Below are 22,349 nucleotides of genomic sequence, written 5' to 3'. Positions count from 1 at the left end.
CTAATTCTTCCCAGTTTTTGAGCAGCAGGTCAAGAAGAGCTCTGCCCCTAGCTGGTTCCGCCAGCACTTGCACCAGGAAATTGTCCCCATACAAAGTTAATATTCCTAACTTCAAATACAGAAATGATACAAGCATACAAATTGGATAATCACATTCAGTAAATCATAACCTTTCCAATGATATCTTATATGAGCCATCTTGCATAAAATACATATTCATATCAAGCATATTTTCATAATGGATATGGAATGACACGTCACACTGGGCTTTGATGAACCATTGGTCTGACCCACCCTGGCCATTTCTTATATTCCTATGTTCATTTAATCCTATTATAAATGGCAGAAACACCACTATATGAATTAGGCCTATTTTATTTTAAGCAACAGCACTGTCAGTTCACTGATAATTAAGTGAAGGGCATGCTCCCTTACAGTGTTGTCCTCTGAGAAAATTGTCAGCTCAAGTGGTCAAAAGGGATGAGTCACTGAGGTCAGCACTTTAGAGGATATACAGGAAAATATCTTGGGCTAAATGTGCCTAGATCAGGCAGCTGGGTGATATTAATGGAACAAAAGTGATCCTGCATCTGAATGTATAACTTTGGTTAGCTAAGCATGCAGACAGCTTCTCATGCCCTCAGCAAAACTGGATTATGGGGCTCGCCGATTTTGCTTCTTGTCAAAGAAAATATATCAAAAGCGACCCTTCCTTTCATTGTGGTGTTGTTAGGCAGAGATTGGTAATATAAATGACATGGAAGTATCAGAAGCTGGAGGCCCAGATTTCTTCCTGTGTTTGGATAGAAATATCAGCATTTAGTGACAGTGGCCACTGGGTTTTTCCATATTAAATGGGACGGAAGTGAGTAGTGACTTTCATAGGAGAGACAAGCACAGGCTGGGGTCCCTTCCAAATGCAAGGGTCCTTGGATGAAGCACTTGAGAAGCAGAGCTCCCTGGCCCAATAAGAGCATATAGACCCCTCCTCACAACTGTATGGGATTTCTGTGCCACCTATGTCTGACCTCCCCAAAACAACAATACAATACACACTCAGTGGAGCTACTTTTGCTGCCTGACATACCAGACGTATCCATGGAGGGAACAGGGCCCTAATTATTAGCATTGCCCTCCATCCTCCTCTTCTTCCACACCTTACTATAGTATGTTCTTATTCAAAAGAAAATTGTACAGGTCAAGAAAATATTTTATGCCACGTAGGATCAATATTTTGGTCACTGGCAAAAAATACCATAGATGCTAATTTGTTATTTAACATTAAATGGAAAATATTTGTAATATTTTTATATTCCCTTATGGTAACATTACATAGAATTTAATAGGAAAGAAACCAATCAATATTTTATAGGGTTCTATAGACGTTCTAAAAACATAGATCATTTAATCAAAAAGGTTAACATTTCTATAGGTATTTTAAAAACCATTCTACAGAATTCTATAGCAGGGATATAAGCTTCTGTTAATACTAAAGGATCTGACTGAGGAGATATCTGAGCCATTATTGATTATGGGGGCTGTTGATCAATCACAGTTAACGCATGCGATTAACTCAAAAAATTAATTGTAATTACAAAAGTTAAATCACAATTAATCGCAGTTTTAATCACACTTAAATAATACCAATTGAAATGCATTACATATTTTTGGATGTAATTGAAATCAATATATTTGAAAATGTAGAAAAAACCACAGAATACAACGTGTACACTGCTCATTATTTATTACAAATATTTGCACTGTAACAAAAGAAATAATATGTTTCAATTCACCTCACACAAGTACTGCAGTGCAATTTTTACTATGAAAATGCAACTAACAAATGTAGGGTTTCTTTGTTAAATAACTGCACTTAAAAACAAAACATTGCAAAATTTTAAGAGCCTACAAGTCCACTCGGTCCTACTTCTTGTTCAACCAATAACTAAGAGAAACAAGTTTGTTTATATTTATGGGAGATACTGTGACCCACTCCTCACTTTCTGGTGGCATTGTAAATAAGAACAGGTGTTCACATGACACTGTTGCAGTCGGCATCACAAGATATTTAGATGCACTGAAGATTAATATGTCCCTTCATGCTTCGACCATCATTCCAGAGGACATGCTTCCATGCTGATGATTCTCGTTAAAAAAAATAATAAAATAAAATAAAAATGATGTGTTAATTTGTGACTGAACCCCTTGGGGAGAACTGTATCTCTCTGGCTCTGTTTTACCCTTATTCTGCCACATATTTCATGCTATAGCAGTCTTGGATGAAGACTCAGCACATGTTGTTCATTTTAAGAACACTTTCACTTTAGATTTGACAAAATGCAAAGAGGGTACCAAGACGAGATTTCTAAAGACACAAGGTTTAAGAAAGTGAAGTGCCTTCCAAAATCTGTGAGGGACGAGGCGTGGAGCATGCTTTCAGAAGTCTTACAAGAGCAACACTTAGATGCAGGAACTACAGAACCCAAATTATCAAGAAAGAAAAATCAACCTTCTGCTGGTGGCAACTGACTCAGATGATGAAAATGAACATGCGTCGGTCCGCAGTGCTTGGGATTGTTATTGAGCAAAACCAGTCAGTCATCAGCATGGACGCACGTCCTTTGGAATGGTGGATGAAGCATGAAGGGACATATTAATCTTTAGTACATCTGGCATGTAAATATCTTGTGATACTGTCTGCAACAGTGCCATGTGAACGCCTGTTCTCACTTTCAGGTGACATTGTGAACAAGAAACTGGCAGCATTATCTCCTGCAAATGTAAACAAACTTGTTTGTCTGAGCGATTGGCTGAACAAGTAGGACTGAGTGGATTTGTAGGCTCCAAAGTTTTGCATTGTTTTATTTTTGAGTTCAGTTGTACTTAATTCTACATTTGTAAGTTCAACTTTCATAATAAAGAGATTTCACTAAGGTACTTGTATTAGGTGAATTGAAAAATACTATTTCTTTTGTTTACAGTGCAAATATTTGTAATCAAAAATATAAAGTGAGCACTGTGCACTTTTTATTGTGTTGTAATTGAAATAAATATTTGAAAATATAGAAAACATCAAAAATATTTAAATAAATAGTATATTATTGTTTAACAGTGCAATTAATCGCAATTAATTTTTTTAGTCACTTGACAGTCCTACTGATTATCTTTGAAAAGTCATGGAAGACGGGAGAGATTCCAGAGGACTGGAAAAGGGCAACTATAGTGCCAATCTATAAAAAGGGAAATAAGGACAACCCAGGGAATTACAGACCAGTCAGCTTAACTTCAGTACCTGGAAAGAGAATGTAGCAAATAATTAAACAATCAATTTGCAAACACCTAGAAGATAATAAGGTGATAAACAGCCAGCATGGATTTGTCAAGAACAAATCATGTCAAACCAAACAAATAGCTTTCTTTGACAGGGTAACAAGCCTTGTGGATGGGGATGGGGGGTGGGAGAGAGAAGGGGTAGATGTGGTATATCTTGACTTTAATAAGGCTTTTGACAGTGTGTCACATGACCTTCTCAAACAAACTAGGGAAATGCAACCTAAATGGAGCTACTATAAGGTGCATGCATAACTGGTTGGAAAACCGTTCCCAGAGAATAGTTATCAGTGGTTCAGTCATGATGTAAGGGCATAACAAGTGGGGTCCCGTAGCGTCTGGTTCTGTTCAATATCTTCATCAGTGATTTAGATAATGGCATAGAGAGTACACTTATAAAGTTTGCAAATGATACAGGGGTGAAAGTATGTTAGAGGACTTACTGGTACGCCAGAGTCCTGAGCAGGGGGCATGGCCTCAACCGGAAGAGGCAGGACCTTAAATCCCCGGGCCCTTTAAATCTTGATTTAAAGGGCCAAGGCTCCAGCTGTGGTAGTGGTGGCTGGGAGCCCGGGGCCCTTTAAATCACCCCCAAGCTACCAGCTGCAGAGGCGGCTGGGAGCCCCGGGGTTCAGGGGCAATTTAAAGGGCACAGGGCTCCAGCTGCCACTACCGCAGCGTAGCCCTGGGCCCTTTAAATCACTGAGGAGCCTTGGGGGCTCCCGGCTGCCACCGCTACCCCGGGGCTCTGGCAGAGCTTTAAAGGGCCTGGGGCTCTGCTGTGTTAGCAGCTGCCGGAGCCCCGAGCCCTTTAAATCCCCGTCTGAGCCCTGCTGCCCGAGCCCTGGGGTAGCGGTGGCCGGGCTCCACTGGGGATTTAAAAAGGGCCCCGGGGCTCCAGCCGCCGCTACCACCCCAGCCCTTTAAATGCCCGCCAGAGCCCCACCGTGGCTACCCCAGGGCTTCGGCAGCAGGGCTCCGGTGGGGATTTAAAGGGCCAGGGCAGTAGCGGTGGCTGGAGCTCCGGGGCTCTTTAAATCCCCACCAGAGCCCCCCCACCCCTACCCCAGGGCTCGGGCAGCAGGGCTCAGGTGGGAATTTAAAGGGCCCTGGAGCTCCAGCCGCCGCTACTGCCCCGGGGCCCTTTAAATCCCCGCCAGAGCCCTGCCGCCGCCACCCCAGGGCTCGGGCAGCAGGGCTCAGGCCGGGATTTAAAGGGCCCCGGGTGGGGGTAGCAGTGGCTGGAGCTCCGGGGCCCTTTAAATCCCTGCCGCAGCCCCGCCGCCGCTACCCCAGGGCTATAAATTGCCCTCTGGGAAAGCCGGTCCTGGTACAGCGCACCGGCTCTTACTGGTACGCCATACTGGGGCGTACCGGCTTACTTTCACCTCTGAGAGGATACCAAGGTAGGAGGGTTTGCAAGTGCTTTTGGAGGATATGATTAAAATTCAAAATGATCTGGATAAATGGTCTTAAGTAAACAGGATGAAATTCAATAAGGACAAATGCAAAGTACTCCACTTAGGAAGGGACAATCAGTTGCACACATACAAAATGGGAAAGGATTGCCTCGGAAGGAATAATGCAGAAAGGGATCTGGGTATCATAGTGGATCACAAGGTAAATAGGAGTCAGTGTAACTATATTGCAAAAACAACAAAAAACCCCTCCCCCCCAAAAACCCCATCATTCTGGGATGTATTAGCCAGAGTGTTGTAAGCAAGACACGAGAAGTAATTCTTCTGCTCTACTCCACACTGATTAGGCCTCAATTGGAGTAGTGTGTCCACTTCTGGGCACCACATTTCAGGAGAGATGTGAATAAACTGGAGAAAGTCCAGAGAAGAGCAACAAAAATAATTAAAGATCTAGAAAACATTGAGGTCTATGAGGGAAGATTGAAAAAACTGGATTTGTTTAGTCTGGAGAGGAGAAGACTGAGAGGGGACATTATAACAGTTTTCAAGTACATAAAAGGTTGTTACAAGGAAGAGCGAGAAAAATTGTTCTCATTAACCTCTGAGGATAGGACAAGAAGCAATGGTCTTAAGTTGCAGCTAGGGCAGTTTAGGTTGGTCATTAGGAAAAGCTTCCTAACTGGCAAGGTAGTTAAGCACTGTGGTAAGTTGCCTCGGGAGGTTGTGGAATCTCCATCATTGTTTAACCTGCTTTTAAATATCTCTAAACACCTGTCAGGGATGGTCTCGATAATACTTAGTCCTGCCTTGAGTGCAGGGTGCTGGACTAGATCCCCTCTTGAGATCCCTCCCCAATTCTATCATTTCTATAGGATTTCTTAAAATAAAAAAAATAAAATAAAAAAGACACCCTATAAAATGATTATTTTCTATTAAATTCGACAAATCCTTTCCATATAGGTTAATTTGTCCATCTAGGTTCTGAAACTGTCCCATCACAGTGTTATATGAATGCCTCCAAACTGTCTGAGCACTTTCACTGGGCAACAACAACAATTCAAAATCCATTCAGACAAAGATCTTTTGGTTTTGTTTTTCAGAAAGCATAGAAGTCTGTTATTTATAATGTTATGGAAGGGAATATTTGCTAGTACATGAATAATGGTATTTGCTACCTAGTAATCTCAAATTGTCATACAAAATAAAACTGCTGCCTGGTGGACATCAATTTTCAACTATACAGTGAGCATTATACTGGATTTTTATAAATAAATTGAACTCCCCAACTCCCCACAGAAAAGGATGATCCCCTCTGTTCTGACCTGAGGCCTGTAAACATGCCACCCAAAGCACATTGCCCTTTTCTGCTGCTCCACACTAAATACATTACAAACTCTTATTTCATTGGCAGACTTTGACCACCTCACTGCTCATTCAGAATTACTAATGGTTGCTGCAGTTGTGTTGGTCTCAGGATATTAGAGAGAAGGTGGATGAAATAATATCTTCTATTGGATTGGTCTTCAAACCTAAAGAAGGGCTCTGTAGAAGTTCAAAAGCTTGTCATTCTCACCAGTAGAAAGCTGGTCCAATAAAAGATACTACCTCACCCATCTTATCCCTCTAACTTCTCGGTTTGTTTTTAAATGTCTTCCCCAAATACATTCGCTTGCATTTTACCAAGCGAAACCCCATTTCATCTTCCACCTATGAGTAACCACCAGCAAAGCAGTTGCTTAATTTTCAGCACCTGACTAGTTTTCAGTGGGCAGGCGCTTAACTGGATTGGGTTCCAACTCCTTTTGTATTATTACTCTGTCCTCACTGGTGTTCACGACGTTTTCCAATTTTGTATCATCTGCAACATTGATGGTGGTGTCGCTTACTCTCACTACCAGACTATTAATGAAAACATGAAATAAGACTGTCCCTAACACTGATCTCTGTGGCATGTGAAACAATGTCATATTTATCATTCACTATTTGACATTTCTCATGCCATTTGGCAAAAACACCCTTATGTCGGTGATTACAAACGTGTGTGTCCCATGCATATTACAGCATGGTGTGCTAATCCCAGTGTAAATGTTCATTGAGATCATTGTATTCCATTATTCTTAGTAACCACAATTACCTCTGACATACTGGGCATCTAGGAGAAGGTTCTACAGAATGCTATTACCATGCCTGCCGCTTGAGTCACCCTGCACTGAATGCTCTCCCAAGGTCAACATTGATAATCCTTGTGAACAAAAGGTGCCCTGAAAAATGTTCTAGGCAATATTTTAATAGCTCTTGCAGATAAAAATACACATTAAAACCAGATGCTTCATGGATGTTTATACAATCACTAGAACAAATAAGAAATGTGAGTCGGACACCAGTTGTGCCATCACATTTCAGTTTTATAACCAGTCCCAGTTTTTAATGTGGCAGTCCCCAACCCTCCCCTTATTTCCCCTGTCATACTAAATGCTGCTCATCATAGCAACCTTCCCACTAGCTGAGGATGACTGGGCTAGCCTCCCTTGCCCGCAGCCATTCCCACCTTGTGTTGTGAATATATAAGCTAGACCCAAGCACTGTTTGGACTAGAGATGTCCCAGGAAGGCCCAAGGGTTGCAAGACATGGTGCTGGTTGCAGGATGTACCAATTCAGTTGGTGGCATTTACTCCCTTTGAGTGAGTGCTGAACTAGCGGGGCGGCTGTGCTTCTGCAGTCTTTCAAATGGGAAAACCCAGCTCATTATGGCTTGAGGTCATTAAAGATCCTATGTCATTTTTCCCCACCAGACTAGGGGGCTGAATCCTAGTATAAACCCCAGAGCCAGAGACCTTAGAGGGCTTTAACTCTCCACTCCTTCTAGAGGGTAGGATGGTAAGAGCCACATCTAGCCAGCTTTATTTACCTTAATTATAATATTGTTTACCTATAATTCCACGTATTCAGTTTGTTGCACTAGTTGGAATTATTTATGGTTTGATCGCACACACAGGTTATTGTTGTGCTCTTGAAAGGGCATAGAAATTGTGCAGACGCTACCTCGGAATGAGTGGGTCACACGGAACTTCCCGGGAGTGGACTCTCGTTTGGAACAAAACTCAAGCTCATCAAGGTGGAGGAGAGAAAGGGTTCTAACCCTTGAGGGCATCCTGGTTGCTAGGGTTTGTTTTGCTTTGGTTCCCCCATCTAGAACTAGACTAGCTCACTCTACAGCAAGACCAAAGCAAAGCAGTGGTGGAGCAAAGCTGATTTCACAACGAAGCCCGACTGGATCAGCAGTAGCACAGAGCGGACTCTGCAACAACCTGACACATGGTAATACTGCTAGGATGACTTCGCAGCACACCAGGCCAGCCCATGCAGAGCAGATATCACAGAACTAGACCAACTAGCTGCACAATGGAGAGGACACTTCTGAAGCAGTTCTTTCTGCACTGGAGTGGACTGGCATGGGAGATCCATGCTTTGCCTGTCACTGGATCTACTTGGACGCAGGAGTGAGGGGTTTAGGTGGGTGGGGCTTGTGATGGACCTCCTTAAATTGGACAATTACTTTGTAAAACTGTGATGATACCCAAACTCCTGCTGCATTGATTTGAGATGCCAATTTTCTGATATTTAAGTATATAGAGAGGTTTCATGTTTGTATTTTTTTCCTCCTTTTTCCCCCAGATAAAATACTTTGTAGTTGCACATTCCCAAAGGACTCAGTGCTAATAAGTGGGGAAGAGTCACCAGCCTACATCACCCATGATCCACCACCCCCATAGAATTCCCAGGATGAACCATATTAACGTCCACCCAACCTGAAAGATGATATTTAGTTTTGGATAAACAAACTGGAACAGTTCAATTTGGAATGTTAAAACTTTTCAACATCCTTGAATCAAAGTTCAGAACTTTTCTTTCTGCAAAAAAGCTTCAATATTTTGACTGTCATTCTAAACCAAACCAAAGTGTTGAATTTCCATGAGATGGAAATTCCTTTTTTCAATTAGCTTTAAACTGAATATGGTATTGTTTGTCTCTGAAATATTACCTTTCCTAATGTTGGATCATATTAAAGAAGTTCTGTATTAAAATCATAAATGAGTTTGATTCCCCATAGTTTAAATTCCAGGGTATTACTAATTAAGAGGTCTCTTGGTTTTTGGTACTGTTTCTCTCCCTCTATGTGTGAAACTTGCAAGCTGCTAATTGCGTTAGTACATTCTAAGACAGAGTCTGTTCTAAAAGCAATTCACACAGAGAGACTCAAACCAATACTCTGTAACAACAGAAACAGCACCCAGAGACTCCCCGTCCTTTTGTTGTATTAACAGTTGTAATTAAAGTAGAGAGAGGATGTATGTGGATGGATGCTTGGTGCAGATAATAACTGAATGATCAGGGAGGTGCCAGCCTAAGAATCCAGTGTCCATCGGCTGAAGAAGGCATCAAGTGGAAATAACCAGAGGACCCCCGGAAGGCAGACTGGAATCCACCCAACAGCCTCAAGAATGGGAGAACCAAAGAACAAGATAACATCTAGCAGCATGGAGCCGTCAGGAATGTGCTATCTGCTGATTGATTCAGCAACAGCATGATGAAGCAATTCCCATAGACTGGCATAGGAAGAAATTCCTATAAAAATGGACTCTAGAAAGTGAGAACTTTGGGGTCTGATTCTGCAAACCAACTTCCAGGAGCATCAGATGAGCATCTGACAAGGCCCTGCTCCCTCCTCATGTCCAGGCCACCTGGCCAGTGGCTTGGCATGAGCAACTCTAAGGCTGGTAACTATGATAACCTTGCAGAACCTGTGTGTGTGTGTGTGTGTGTGTGTGTGTGTGTAAATATGAGATTGAATGGAATGTTATAGCTATAACTAACTGCTTACTATGATTCTTTCTGTATTCACAATAAATGTGGTATTTTGCCTTTTCCTCTTTAATAAGATCCTGCTGGTTTTTATTTTATTGGTACAACATTTTGGTGGAGAATTGCAAAAGGGGGAATATTGGCAAAAGACCTCAGTTATTGTAAATATTGGTGAGCACACCGCCAGCTCTATTGAGCTAGGCATTTCTATTAGGTTAACCAGACCTGCTGGCCTCCGGGAAGGTAGCAGGGGACCTGCTGGCCTCCGGGAAGGTAGCAGGGGACCTGCTGGCCTCCGGGAAGGTAGCAGGGGACCTGCTGGCCTCCGGGAAGGTAGCAGGGGACCTGCTGGCCTCCGGGAAGGTAGCAGGGGACCTGCTGGCCTCCGGGAAGGTAGCAGGGGACCTGCTGGCCTCCGGGAAGGTAGCAGGGGACCTGCTGGCCTCCGGGAAGGTAGCAGGGGACCTGCTGGCCTCCGGGAAGGTAGCAGGGGACCTGCTGGCCTCCGGGAAGGTAGCAGGGGACCTGCTGGCCTCCGGGAAGGTAGCAGGGGACCTGCTGGCCTCCGGGAAGGTAGCAGGGGACCTGCTGGCCTCCGGGAAGGTAGCAGGGGACCTGCTGGCCTCCGGGAAGGTAGCAGGGGACCTGCTGGCCTCCGGGAAGGTAGCAGGGGACCTGCTGGCCTCCGGGAAGGTAGCAGGGGACAAACACATAGATTAAGCTATGATTTCAGAATCTAGGCTGTGTCACTTGCTAAGTAATACCAGGAGTGACAAAGAGATTGAAATATCCATGTTAAGATGTTTAAAAGAAAACAGGGTAAGCCAGTACCAGAGGGAGGAATGGAGTCAGAAGGAACTCCAACCTCACCTTTTGTTAAAGAAATTACACCTTTTAAACAAATCCTTCAAAAATTTGGGCACAGTCCTTGGACTAAACAAGCCCTAGCTGATGTCTGCACTATTTCGGACCTAGAGGATAGATTGGTTCCGTATATCCTCATATACAAACCTTCTAGTGCTGCCAAAAGAGAGCAGCAATTTGGTTGTTGTGGGAGGCATGTAAGGATTCTTACCTCCGCTTGTCTTCATGTAAAGAGGAAAAGGCACAAACGGAAAAAGGAGCGGACAATTGGAAGGTGCTGGCTACAAATACCCAAAGCCAGCTGAAAATAGTGAAAGAGGCACTCCAGGAATACAAAAAGAGTGAAAAAGTTAACTTTGCAGAGGCTGGAGGGACGCAGGTAAAGGGGGAGAAGTTCCTATGTACGGCACCCCCAGGCATAATTATAAAGAGAAAAGAGAGTAAAAAGGTTAACTCTGCAGAGGCTGGAGGGAATTAAGCAGCTAAACTTTGTGAAAATGTTAAAAAGGAAAAGTGTTAGAGAAAGAGCATTCTTGGTTTCTTTGCAGCCATTCTGAAGGAAAAATGGGCCCTTTTCCAAAGGAATGTCAGTTTATTTTTGCCTGGCTAATTTACAATCTGATTAAAATCATTTGACTGGACAATTTAGTCAAATTTGTTAAAAGAACATAAGGGGGTTCTATAGGAACTTAACTGCCTCAAATGTATAAAGGGAATGTAAGATGTAAAAAACAAACAGAGTAGTGTGGAAGGGATGTTAAGGAAAAGAAAGTGTGTATGTATATATGTAAAGTTCTAAGGACCAATTGGTTTTGTTTTTGTTTTAAATAATGCCACTAAAAATCCATTTGACTGTTTAATTCAAAGTTGCAAAACAGACAGACCTTTTGCTAGACACAGGTAATTAGTGTTGTTTGGCTTTGGGATTTGTCATTTAACCCTTAAAAGGTAACTCAAAGCTTTACAAAATTTAAAATGTTTTTAAGTTGTGGCTGCAGCAAGACAGTCAAAATCAGGAGAATAGAAAAAAAATTCTGGATTCTTTTTGTTTGTTTGATTTTTGTTTGTTTTTTGTAACAAAATAGCAGATGAGAGTTGTAGTTAAAAAAAAATTTAAAAAAAGACAGTGGCCCTCTGAAGCAACAGCAGGGGTGAGGTGCACAAAACAAAAAGAAACAATGTTGGAAACACTGAGTCTTAAAATGGCTCTGAGTAATCAGACTGTCACTTTGATAAAGGTACATGAAAACTCTGTAAGCAAGAAAAAAAAGAAATAGTGACACCTTATGTAAAAATTGATATGGATAATGTTATAGAAGTTAAACTATGGAAGGAATGTGCATTTGCCCCAGAACATGTGCAGGGTATATTGTAGAAGGGGCAAAAGAAATGCAAACATACCATGCTACTTAATTAAAATGCTATTAGGGCTCCAAAGGGAGCCACAATAGGTTGGGATTTCTTTTTCAGATTGTTGTGTGTTTTGGAAGCAGAAGTTAAAAGTGATCAAAACTCTGGTGAAAGTTGATTGTGTCCCTTTTAAGATAGGTTTCAGAGTAACAGCCGTGTTAGTCTGTATTCACAAAAAGAAAAGGAGTACTTGTGGCACCGTAGAGACTAACCAATTTATTTGAGCATGAGCTTTCGTGAGCTACAGCTCACTTCATCGGAAGTGAGCTGTAGCTCACGAAAGCTCATGCTCAAATAAATTGGTTAGTCTAAGGTGCCACAAGTACTCCTTTTCCTTTTAAGATAGAGTCTCTGAGCTGCTGATGGCTTTAAATCCAAAAGCAGGAAGTGTCTGTGAAAATGCAAATTATCTAAATGATAAAGGAAGGAAAGAACTAGCAGCACAAAGGAGCTACAGATAAAGGACACACCTGGTCAGCAAACAAACTGTCTAAATAAAAGGCATGGGATAACAAGATAATTTTAATACATTTAATGATAATAAGTACCCCTGTAACACTGTATAGTGTGTATGATTTTTGGAAAAACCCTTTAAGGTTGTATGGTAATGATGCTTCTCAGCTATTACCTGTAAATAAACTTAAAGCTTAACACAGCAGGAAAAGCATTATAAACTTGGTCTGCTGTATAAGAAGGGAAACTGAGGTACCCCACCTCAGGGATTTAATGACTAAACAGTGGGATAATTTCCCCATAACCCTTAAAAGATAGAAACCATTGAAACCTGATCTGCCTATAGAACAAAAACAGGAAAATGTGGGGGCCAATTCCTCTGTTTTGCCTGCAATCAGCAAGGGTATTTGTAAAAGAAATATTTTAAGCAATAATCTGCCACCCCAAAAGGGGTAGAAACATGTTCTTTTTGTCTTTCAGAAAATCAGGAAAAGCTCATACCAGCTGAAGAGCAACCCAATACCATGAATCTACTGTCACAATAGAAATTGTGTTTTGTGTTCTATGTTTTGTCTTGTGTTTTGTCTTGTTGCTAGCACAGTTGTGTGTTTAAAAAAAAAAAATACTAAAGATCGGCAGGTAATTAAAAATAAATTAAGCTCTCTGTCCCAGCTACAGGACAACCTGATACAAAAACAAGTACATGCCAATGTAGACGTGGTCTGGGTAACCTAAAAGCCCGATGGAATCTTTGGCAATGGCTTAATACTACCACATGGCTTATGTATAAAAAAAAAAAAAATAGGAAACTACACAGCCATAGCTATGGGATGCACTGAAATGCAGATACTTCGTGTTCCAAAGTAGTTAGGGCAAGTGTTCTGGGTCATATTGGGAAATATTAAGGGTTTGATGCATTTGTTAAAACAAAGGAAGAGATCACTGTTTGACACTTATCAATATGAATGGATGCAATACGTTTCCAGGATTGTAAAACCAGACTTGTTAATGGGAGAAATTGTCAAAATTGCACACCAACAGTCCCTGGAGGCAAAGGTATTGAAGGTTAGCCCAGTCCCCATATTACACATGGGATCCTTCTGGCTATCCTGGACCTCGAGCCAGTGGGCTGGGGAGGGAGGGAAGCTATTGGACACTAGAGGTTGTACCGAATGGACTCCTCAAAAGTGGGTGTGCCTCACCTTGCCTGTTGCCCCAGAACCTTGTAGTAAAGATACAGCACTAGGATCATGTATGTGGCATGAATTGGAATCAAACTCAAATTGCCTCACAGTACCTTCTCTTGAATAGGCTACACAGAAAGTGACACTGACAATTATAAATCTTAGTGTCAAAAGGGGGATTATGTTGGATCATATTAAAGAAGTTCTGTATTAAAAATCACAAATGAGTTTGATTCCCCAAAGTTTAAATTCCAGGGTATTACTAATTAAGAGGTCTCTTGGTTTTTGGTACTGTTTCTCTCCCTCTATGTGTGAAACTTGCAAGCTGCTAATTGCGTTAGTACATTCTAAGACAGAGTCTGTTCACAAAGCAACTCACACAGAGAGACTCAAAGCAATACTCTAACAACAGAAACAGCACCCAGAGACTCCCCGTCCTTTTATTGTATTAACAGTTGTGATTAAAATAGAGCTAGAGGATGTATGTGGATGGATGCTTGGTGTGGATAATAACTGAATGATCAGGGAGGTGCCAGCCTAAGAATCCAGTGTCCATCAGCTGAAGAAGGCGTCAAGTGGAAATAACCAGAAGACCCTTGGAGGGCAGACTGGAATCCACCCAACAGCCTCAAGAATGGGAGAACCAAAGAACAAGATAACATCTAGCAGCATGGAGCCGTCAGGAATGTGCTATCTGCTGATTGATTCAGCAACAGCATGATGAAGCAATTCCCATAGACTGGCATAGGAAGAAATTCCTATAAAAATGGACTCTAGAAAGTGGGAACTTTGGGGTCTGATTCTGCAAACCAACTTCCAGGAGCATCAGATGAGCATCTGACAAGGCCCTGCTCCCTCCTCATGTCCAGGCCACCTGGCCAGTGGCTTGGCATGAGCAACTCTAAGGCTGGTAACTATGATAACCTTGCAGAACCTGTGTGTGTGTGTGTGTGTGAGAATAAATATGAGATTGAATGGAATGTTATAGCTATAACTAACTGCTTACTATGATTCTTTCTGTATTCACAATAAATGTGGTATTTTGCCTTTTCCTCTTTAATAAGATCCTGCTGGTTTTTATTTTATTGGTGCAACACTAACTTGTTGGTCAACTTAGTGGTGCACTGTTAAACAGGTGTCCTGTTCCACCCCAGAAGTGGATGCACTTCAGTAATGGGCAATTGATTCCTGAACTGCTCATACATTTTGTGAATGGTTTTTGGATGCTCCATTAGGAAATATGCAGGAAAAATGCAAGAATTTTAGATTTTTTTCCTTCTCTGGAGCCCATTAACATCATTCTGAGAATTAGCCATGAGGGGAGGGGGGTTACCCAGATCCAGAAGGGGATGAATAAAACACTCCTAGCCATTACTAGCCCAGGGAGCTTAGTACACCAGCTGGGCTCCTCAAATGGCAGCATGCCACCAGCTCCAATATTTATATACTTTATCATGCAAACATGCAGATGACTTTTATACAAATGTGCACGTTAATAGCTAAAAGTAGGTTAATGTAGTAGGGAGAGAAGATGGACAAACTCATTTGAAAATGATTTCTTTAATAGCCTCTGTTAGCTCTCTAAAGACAGTCTCTGTATCTGTATGTTCAGTGTAAGTGGATGCATCAGGAATGGATTCTGTGTTCTTGCTCAGGTCTGGATACGATTGTGTGTGTTCTGGTTGTCCCAGATTCGGAAGCATAAAATAGCTTTTGCTCTGCCCAAGTTCAGCCTTAGGAGTCTGCTGCTCCACATGACTGTCTTCGCAAACGCCTCAAGAGCTGCTCTGTGGGCTCTTTGGACACTGCAAGAGAATTATCTGCGCTGAAGAGGAAAAAATGTGCAGAACAGACTATTCCAGTGTCAGTGAGGATACAAACCGTCACAGCATGACCCTGAAGATCCACAGAGAGAAGGCACGACAGGAGCATTCTCCAGCATATGCACAGATGGATCTTCACACATTGGGCAAGTGGCTATTAAAAAAAAAAGCGGGGGAGGGAAGTTGCTATAAACCAACACAGAGAAAGAGCCTTAGAGGGACCTTTTCTGGACTGCTGCACACTGCAAACATTCCCAAGGCTGATGCAGAAAGCATGATTCATTTTCATAGATTACTGAAGCAAAACAAAACTTCCAGAAATAAATATCACATCCATGGCTGTTGTATTATTCACCATACATGTACTGTTTGCAAATGTATGCCAAGGAGCATGGATATGAAGGAGTCAAATGCATTCCTAAGAAGCTACACCATAGAAGACAAACACAGCTCATTTCCTATGCAGGCCCCATTCTTGTGCATTAGGTTTAAAAAAAAAAAAAAAATACTAGAGCTGAGGCCCAGTACAGAATTTGGATATGAATTTTGATTTTTGCCCACATTTTGGAGGTGTTTAGACCCAAAGATTTGGCTCCATCCAGGTTCATGTGGGATGACACTTACTTATTTGTTGTGCTTTTGGAGCACAGAGTTGGAGAATACAACAAGGAGGCTCTCACTTTCCCACTGACAATAGCCCATGAGCCTTTTTATTAAATATGATTTACCTTCCTACAGCATCTCACAGACAAGCAGTCTCACAAATATGCTTGGTGATGGAATTCTCCCACAGACAAATACAGACAAGACCACCAAACTGAATCATTCAGAAGGGAGTAGATGGGTTAGGGAGTCAAAAAAAGAAGGGGGTGGATTTGAAGAGATTTTATCTGAGACCAAGTTATTAGTATTACCAACACTTACAGCCAAACTCTGCATTTGAATATACATGCACCATTCTTATTAGCTCCTCAAAGCATTTGAAAAAAACATTAGTAATCACTCCTCACACCATGGTAGCTGGTATCATGTCTGTAGGAAAACAGATCCCTTAATTCCATCACGCGATGGAGCCTCGCGAACCAGCTGAGCAGCGGGGACAGCAGAGCAGCTCACAGCAGGAGTTTGCCTGGGAGTTCGCCTGGAGTGAGCCCAGTGAGGCTTACATCTTGCAAACGTCTCTGAGGAAGCTCATAGTAGGTAGGTGATATGGAAGGGGGGGGGGTTCAGCTGTTGTGACCTGCACTGGATGTGCCATGTTTGTCTTTCTTCCACAGGACAGAAGCGACTTTGTCTGTACAAAGTGCAAGCTGGTCTCCATATTGGAAGAGAAGATTGAAGGTCTGGAGCAACAGATAACGACCCTGCATTGTATACGAGAAACTGAGGATTTTCTGGACAAAACTCAGGATAGGCTTCTAGGGGCACAAAGCTCTAAAGATATAGAGCAGGTTGCACAGAGGAGCCAAGAGGCCAGTGAAGAAGCTTGGCAACATGTGACCTCCAGAAGAGGTAAGCGGAATGTCCGGGTTCCAGTAACACAGACACAGGTAACTAACCGCTTTCATGTTCTCTCCACAGGTACCATTGCGGAGAGTGGACCAGATGATATGTCTGGGGGGAGAAAGCAGAAGGAGACTCCGCTGGTTGGAAGGCATGAGATGCGATGTCCTGAGGTTGGGGGTTCCACGACCACCACTCCCAAGAGGAGAAGGCGGGTGGTGGTGGTCGGGGACTCTCTCCTCCGGGGGACTGAGTCATCTATTTGCCGCCCTGACCGGGAAAACCGAGAAGTCTGCTGCTTGCCAGGGGCTAAGATTCGCGATGTGACGGAGAGACTGCCGAGACTCATCAAGCCCTCGGATCGCTACCCCTTCCTGCTTCTCCACGTGGGCACCAATGATACTGCCAAGAATGACCTTGAGCGGATCACTGCGGACTACGTGGCTCTGGGAAGAAGGATAAAGGAGTTGGAGGCGCAAGTGGTGTTCTCGTCCATCCTCCCCGTGGAAGGAAAAGGCCTGGGTAGGGACCGTCGAATCGTGGAAGTCAACGAATGGCTACGCAGGGGGTGTCGGAGAGAAGGCTTTGGATTCTTTGACCATGGGATGGTGTTCCATGAAGGAGGAGTGCTGGGCAGAGACGGGCTCCATCTTACGAAGAGAGGGAAGAGCATCTTTGCCAGCAGGCTGGCTAACCTAGTGAGGAGGGCTTTAAACTAGGTTCACCGGGGGAAGGAGACCAAAGCCCTGAGGTAAGTGGGAAAGCGGGATACCGGGAGGAAGCACAGGCAGGAATGTCTGTGAGGGGAGGGCTCCTGCCTCATACTGGGAATGAGGGGCGATCAACAGGTTATCTCAAGTGCTTATATACGAATGCACAAAGCCTTGGAAACAAGCAGGGAGAACTGGAGGTCCTGGTGATGTCAAGGAACTATGACGTGATTGGAATAACAGAGACTTGGTGGGATAACTCACATGACTGGAGTACAGTCATGGATGGTTATAAACTGTTCAGGAAGGACAGGCAGGGCAGAAAAGGTGGGGGAGTAGCACTGTATGTAAGGGAGCAGTATGACTGCTCAGAGCTCCGGTACGAAACTGTGGAAAAACCTGAGTGTCTCTGGATTAAGTTTAGAAGTGTGTGCAACAAGAGTGATGTAGTGGTGGGAGTCTGCTATAGACCACCGGACCAGGGGGATGAGGTGGATGAGGCTTTCTTCCGGCAACTCACGGAAGCTACTAGATCGCATGCCCTGATTCTCATGGGTGACTTTAATTTTCCTGATATCTGCTGGGAGAGCAATACAGCGGTGCATAGACAATCCAGGAAGTTTTTGGAAAGCGTAGGGGACAATTTCCTGGCGCAAGTGCTAGGGGAGCCAACTAGAGGGGGCGCTTTTCTTGACCTGCTGCTCACAAACCGGGTAGAATTAGTGGGGGAAGCAAAAGTGGATGGGAATCTGGGAGGCAGTGACCATGAGTTGGTTGAGTTCAGGATCCTGACGCAGGGAAGAAAGGTAAGCAGCAGGATATGGACCCTGGACTTCAGGAAAGCAGACTTCGACTCCCTCAGGGAACAGATGGCCAGGATCCCCTGGGGGACTAACATGAAGGGGAAGGGAGTCCAGGAGAGCTGGCTGTATTTCAAGGAATCCCTGTTGAGGTTACAGGGACAAACCATCCCGATGAGTCGAAAGAATAGTAAATATGGCAGGCGACCAGCTTGGCTTAATGGTGAAATCCTAGCGGATCTTAAACATAAAAAGAAGCTTACAAGAAGTGGAAGGTTGGACATATGACCAGGGAAGAGTATAAAAATATTGCTCGGGCATGTAGGAAAGATATCAGGAGGGCCAAATCGCACCTGGAGCTGCAGCTAGCAAGAGATGTCAAGAGTAACAAGAAGGGTTTCTTCAGGTATGTTGGCAACAAGAAGAAAGCCAAGGAAAGTGTGGGCCCCTTACTGAATGAGGGTGGCAACCTAGTGACAGAGGATGTGGAAAAAGCTAATGTACTCAATGCTTTTTTTGCCTCTGTTTTCACTAACAAGGTCAGCTCCCAGACTGCTGCGCTGGGCATCACAAAATGGGGAAGAGATGGCCAGCCCTCTGTGGAGATAGAGGTGGTTAGGGACTATTTAGAAAAGCTGGACGTGCACAAGTCCATGGGGCCGGACGAGTTGCATCCGAGAGTGCTGAAGGAATTGGCGGCTGTGATTGCAGAGCCCTTGGCCATTATCTTTGAAAACTCGTGGCGAACGGGGGAAGTCCCGGATGACTGGAAAAAGGCTAATGTAGTGCCAATCTTTAAAAAAGGGAAGAAGGAGGATCCTGGGAACTACAGGCCAGTCAGCCTCACCTCAGTCCCCGGAAAAATCATGGAGCAGGTCCTCAAAGAATCAATCCTGAAGCACTTACATGAGAGGAAAGTGATCAGGAACAGTCAGCATGGATTCACCAAGGGTAGGTCATGCCTGACTAATCTAATCGCCTTTTATGATGAGATTACTGGTTCTGTGGATGTATTGTTTCTTGACTTTAGCAAAGCTTTTGACACGGTCTCCCACAGTATTCTTGTCAGCAAGTTAAGGAAGTATGGGCTGGATGAATGCACTATAAGGTGGGTAGAAAGCTGGCTAGATTGTCGGGCTCAACGGGTAGTGATCAATGGCTCCATGTCTAGTTGGCAGCCGGTGTCAAGTGGAGTGCCCCAGGGGTCGGTCCTGGGGCCGGTTTTGTTCAATATCTTCATAAATGATCTGGAGGATGGTGTGGATTGCACTCTCAGCAAATTTGCGGATGATACTAAACTGGGAGGAGTGGTAGATACGCTGGAGGGGAGGGATAGGATACAGAAGGACCTAGACAAATTGGAGGATTGGGCCAAAAGAAATCTGATGAGGTTCAATAAGGATAAGTGCAGGGTCCTACACTTAGGATGGAAGAATCCAATGCACCGCTACAGACTAGGGACCGAATGGCTAGGCAGCAGTTCTGCAGAGAAGGACCTGGGGTGACAGTGGACGAGAAGCTGGATATGAGTCAGCAGTGTGCCCTTGTTGCCAAGAAGGCCAATGGCATTTTGGGATGTATAAGTAGGGGCATAGCGAGCAGATCGAGGGACGTGATCATGCCCCTCTATTCAACACTGGTGAGGCCTCATCTGGAGTACTGTGTCCAGTTTTGGGCCCCACACTACAAGAAGGATGTGGATAAATTGGAGAGAGTCCAGCGAAGGGCAACAAAAATGATTAGGGGTCTAGAGCACATGACTTATGAGGAGAGGCTGAGGGAGCTGGGATTGTTTAGTCTGCAGAAGAGAAGAATGAGGGGGGATTTGATAGCTGCTTTCAACTACCTGAAAGGGGGTTCCAAAGAGGATGGCTCTAGACTGTTCTCAATGGTAGCAGATGACAGAACGAGGAGTAATGGTCTCAAGTTGCAATGGGGGAGGTTTAGATTGGATATTAGGAAAAACTTTTTCACTAGGAGGGTGGTGAAACACTGGAATGCGTTACCTAGGGAGGTGGTAGAATCTCCTTCCTTAGAGGTTTTTAAGGTCAGGCTTGACAAAGCCCTGGCTGGGATGATTTAACTGGGAATTGGTCCTCCTTCGAGCAGGGGGTTGGACTAGATGACCTTCTGGGGTCCCTTCCAACCCTGATATTCTATGATCACAAGTGCAACCCCACCTGAAATCTCCGCCCCCCCCTCCAAAATCCCACCACCACCACTCCTGGGTCCAATCAGATGCAGTGATAGGCAGTCAGTAATGGCTTGCCATTAGATCTGAAAGGAGTTACAGATATTTACTGGTATTTAAAGCAGCTGCACAAACATAGCAACAACACTGGGTATTATGAACATTTTTAGAGGATCACAGTACACAGGGTTTCCATACCCTGAGTCAATCTCATGCTCATTATCTGTCCCCCCAAGCACTAGCAATACACCTTATGTCCCGTGCACTTTAGGAAATGGTAGATGTCAATAACAGACACTTTTAAAATTAAAATAGAGGAATTGTACATTTAGGGTTCACTCATGTGAGGCATGTGCCAAAAACAGGTAATTCAGCAGCCAGTTGAATCTTATCTGCTGTGGAACTAGTGGCTTTATTTGTGGTGCTTAACTTATCACCATATGCACCACGTTATAACTAGCTAGTGATCTTATTGGGATGCCATAGACATTTCATAGTGTGGCAAGCTGGGGTGTTAAGTTTACAGTGCTCTAGCCTGCTGCACACTAACTGGCCACGTGGACTCTGCTGCTTCACACTAAAAGTTCTGTAGTGTGCCTGGATCTACTGCTGTGTTTTCTACTAGCGTTAAAGCAGTAAATCAAAGCACACTACTGCCAAAGAACATCATCCTAGAAGCATGTATGCGGGGTTATTATAGCCATGTTGGTCCTAGGATATGAGAGACAAGGTGGCTGAGGTAATATCTTTTACTGGACCACTTCTGCTGCTGAGAGAAAAAAAGCCTTCAAGCTGCAGAGACCTGAAGAAGAGCTCTGTGCAAGCTTGAGCACTTGTCTCTCTCACCAGGAGAAGTTGCCCCAATAAAATATATTACCTCACGCCCTGTCATTCTAGAACAGGGGTAGGCAACCTATGGCACGCGTGCCAAAAGGTGGCACGTGAGCTGATTTTCAGTGGCACTCACTCTGCCTGGGTCCTGGCCATCGGTCCGGGGGGCTCTGCATTTTAAATTTAATTTTAAATGAAGCTTCTGAAACATTTTTAAAACCTTATTTACTTTACATAAAACAATAGTTTAGTTACATATTATAGACTTCTAGAAATAGACCTTCTAAAAACATTAAAATGTATTACTAGCACGCAAAACCTTAAATTAAAGTGAATAAATGAAGACTTGGCACCCCACTTCTGAAAGGCTGCTGACCTCTGTTCTAGAAGCTGTACACACTAAAGTTGCGTGGGCCACACCAACAAAGCAGCAAGTACATTTCATCTTTAATATAAGCTATGGCATCAAAATATGTCTACTTACACTTGAGGATGGATACATCTAATGGATGTCTTTCAGTAAATATATAATTCACGTATTTAAAGAGGTACTATTAAATAGCATAGCCCACACATTTTGCCTTTCTACTAGGGGTGTAGCCTTCAGATTCTAAATATCTATTTAAGTCACAATTCTGTTGAGAATATTTTAAGACATTATTTATGCTTGATTCTTCAATAGTTTTGCTCTGCAGCCTCAGATCCAGACACTCAGCATGCAGAGGGAGAACAAGCTAGCTCATCCCAAAGCTATGCTGATATCATTGACAATACAGAAGTCATCCTTGTGTTCCATAAGGAAAAGAGTGGGTGGAGAATTAATGTTGGTCCTGGAAATAGACCAAATTGGTAGAATACAGCATTGTTTAAGCCTTTAATGGGATAGTGCAATAGACAGGAAAAAAAACAAAAAGGACAGGTACTTGACCATCTCTCTAATACATATTTTTAAGTGTGTTGGCTCTTTT

The 22,349-nt window shown here is 43.4% G+C and overlaps 1 protein-coding gene across 4 annotated transcripts in view; it reads right to left on the bottom strand.

Annotated features, from left to right (window-relative positions):
* Positions 1–22,349, bottom strand: part of GCNT4 (glucosaminyl (N-acetyl) transferase 4) — a 128,023-nt gene that overhangs the window by 55,451 nt on the left and 50,223 nt on the right. Inside the window, exon 5 of one of the 4 annotated variants that reach the window (XR_006290960.1) lies at positions 15,001–15,500. The exons of the other annotated variants lie outside the window; for them this stretch is intronic. The gene's annotated coding sequence lies outside the window, so the exon portion shown is untranslated. Of the gene's footprint in view, positions 1–15,000; positions 15,501–22,349 lie in introns of those variants that run through there. 4 annotated transcript variants of the gene reach the window in all.

The sequence above is a fragment of the Chelonia mydas genome, chromosome 5, assembly GCF_015237465.2.
Source record: "Chelonia mydas isolate rCheMyd1 chromosome 5, rCheMyd1.pri.v2, whole genome shotgun sequence".
In the NCBI taxonomy this organism is placed as follows: domain Eukaryota; kingdom Metazoa; phylum Chordata; order Testudines; family Cheloniidae; genus Chelonia; species Chelonia mydas.
This window is presented reverse-complemented; position numbering and strand designations above follow the sequence as displayed.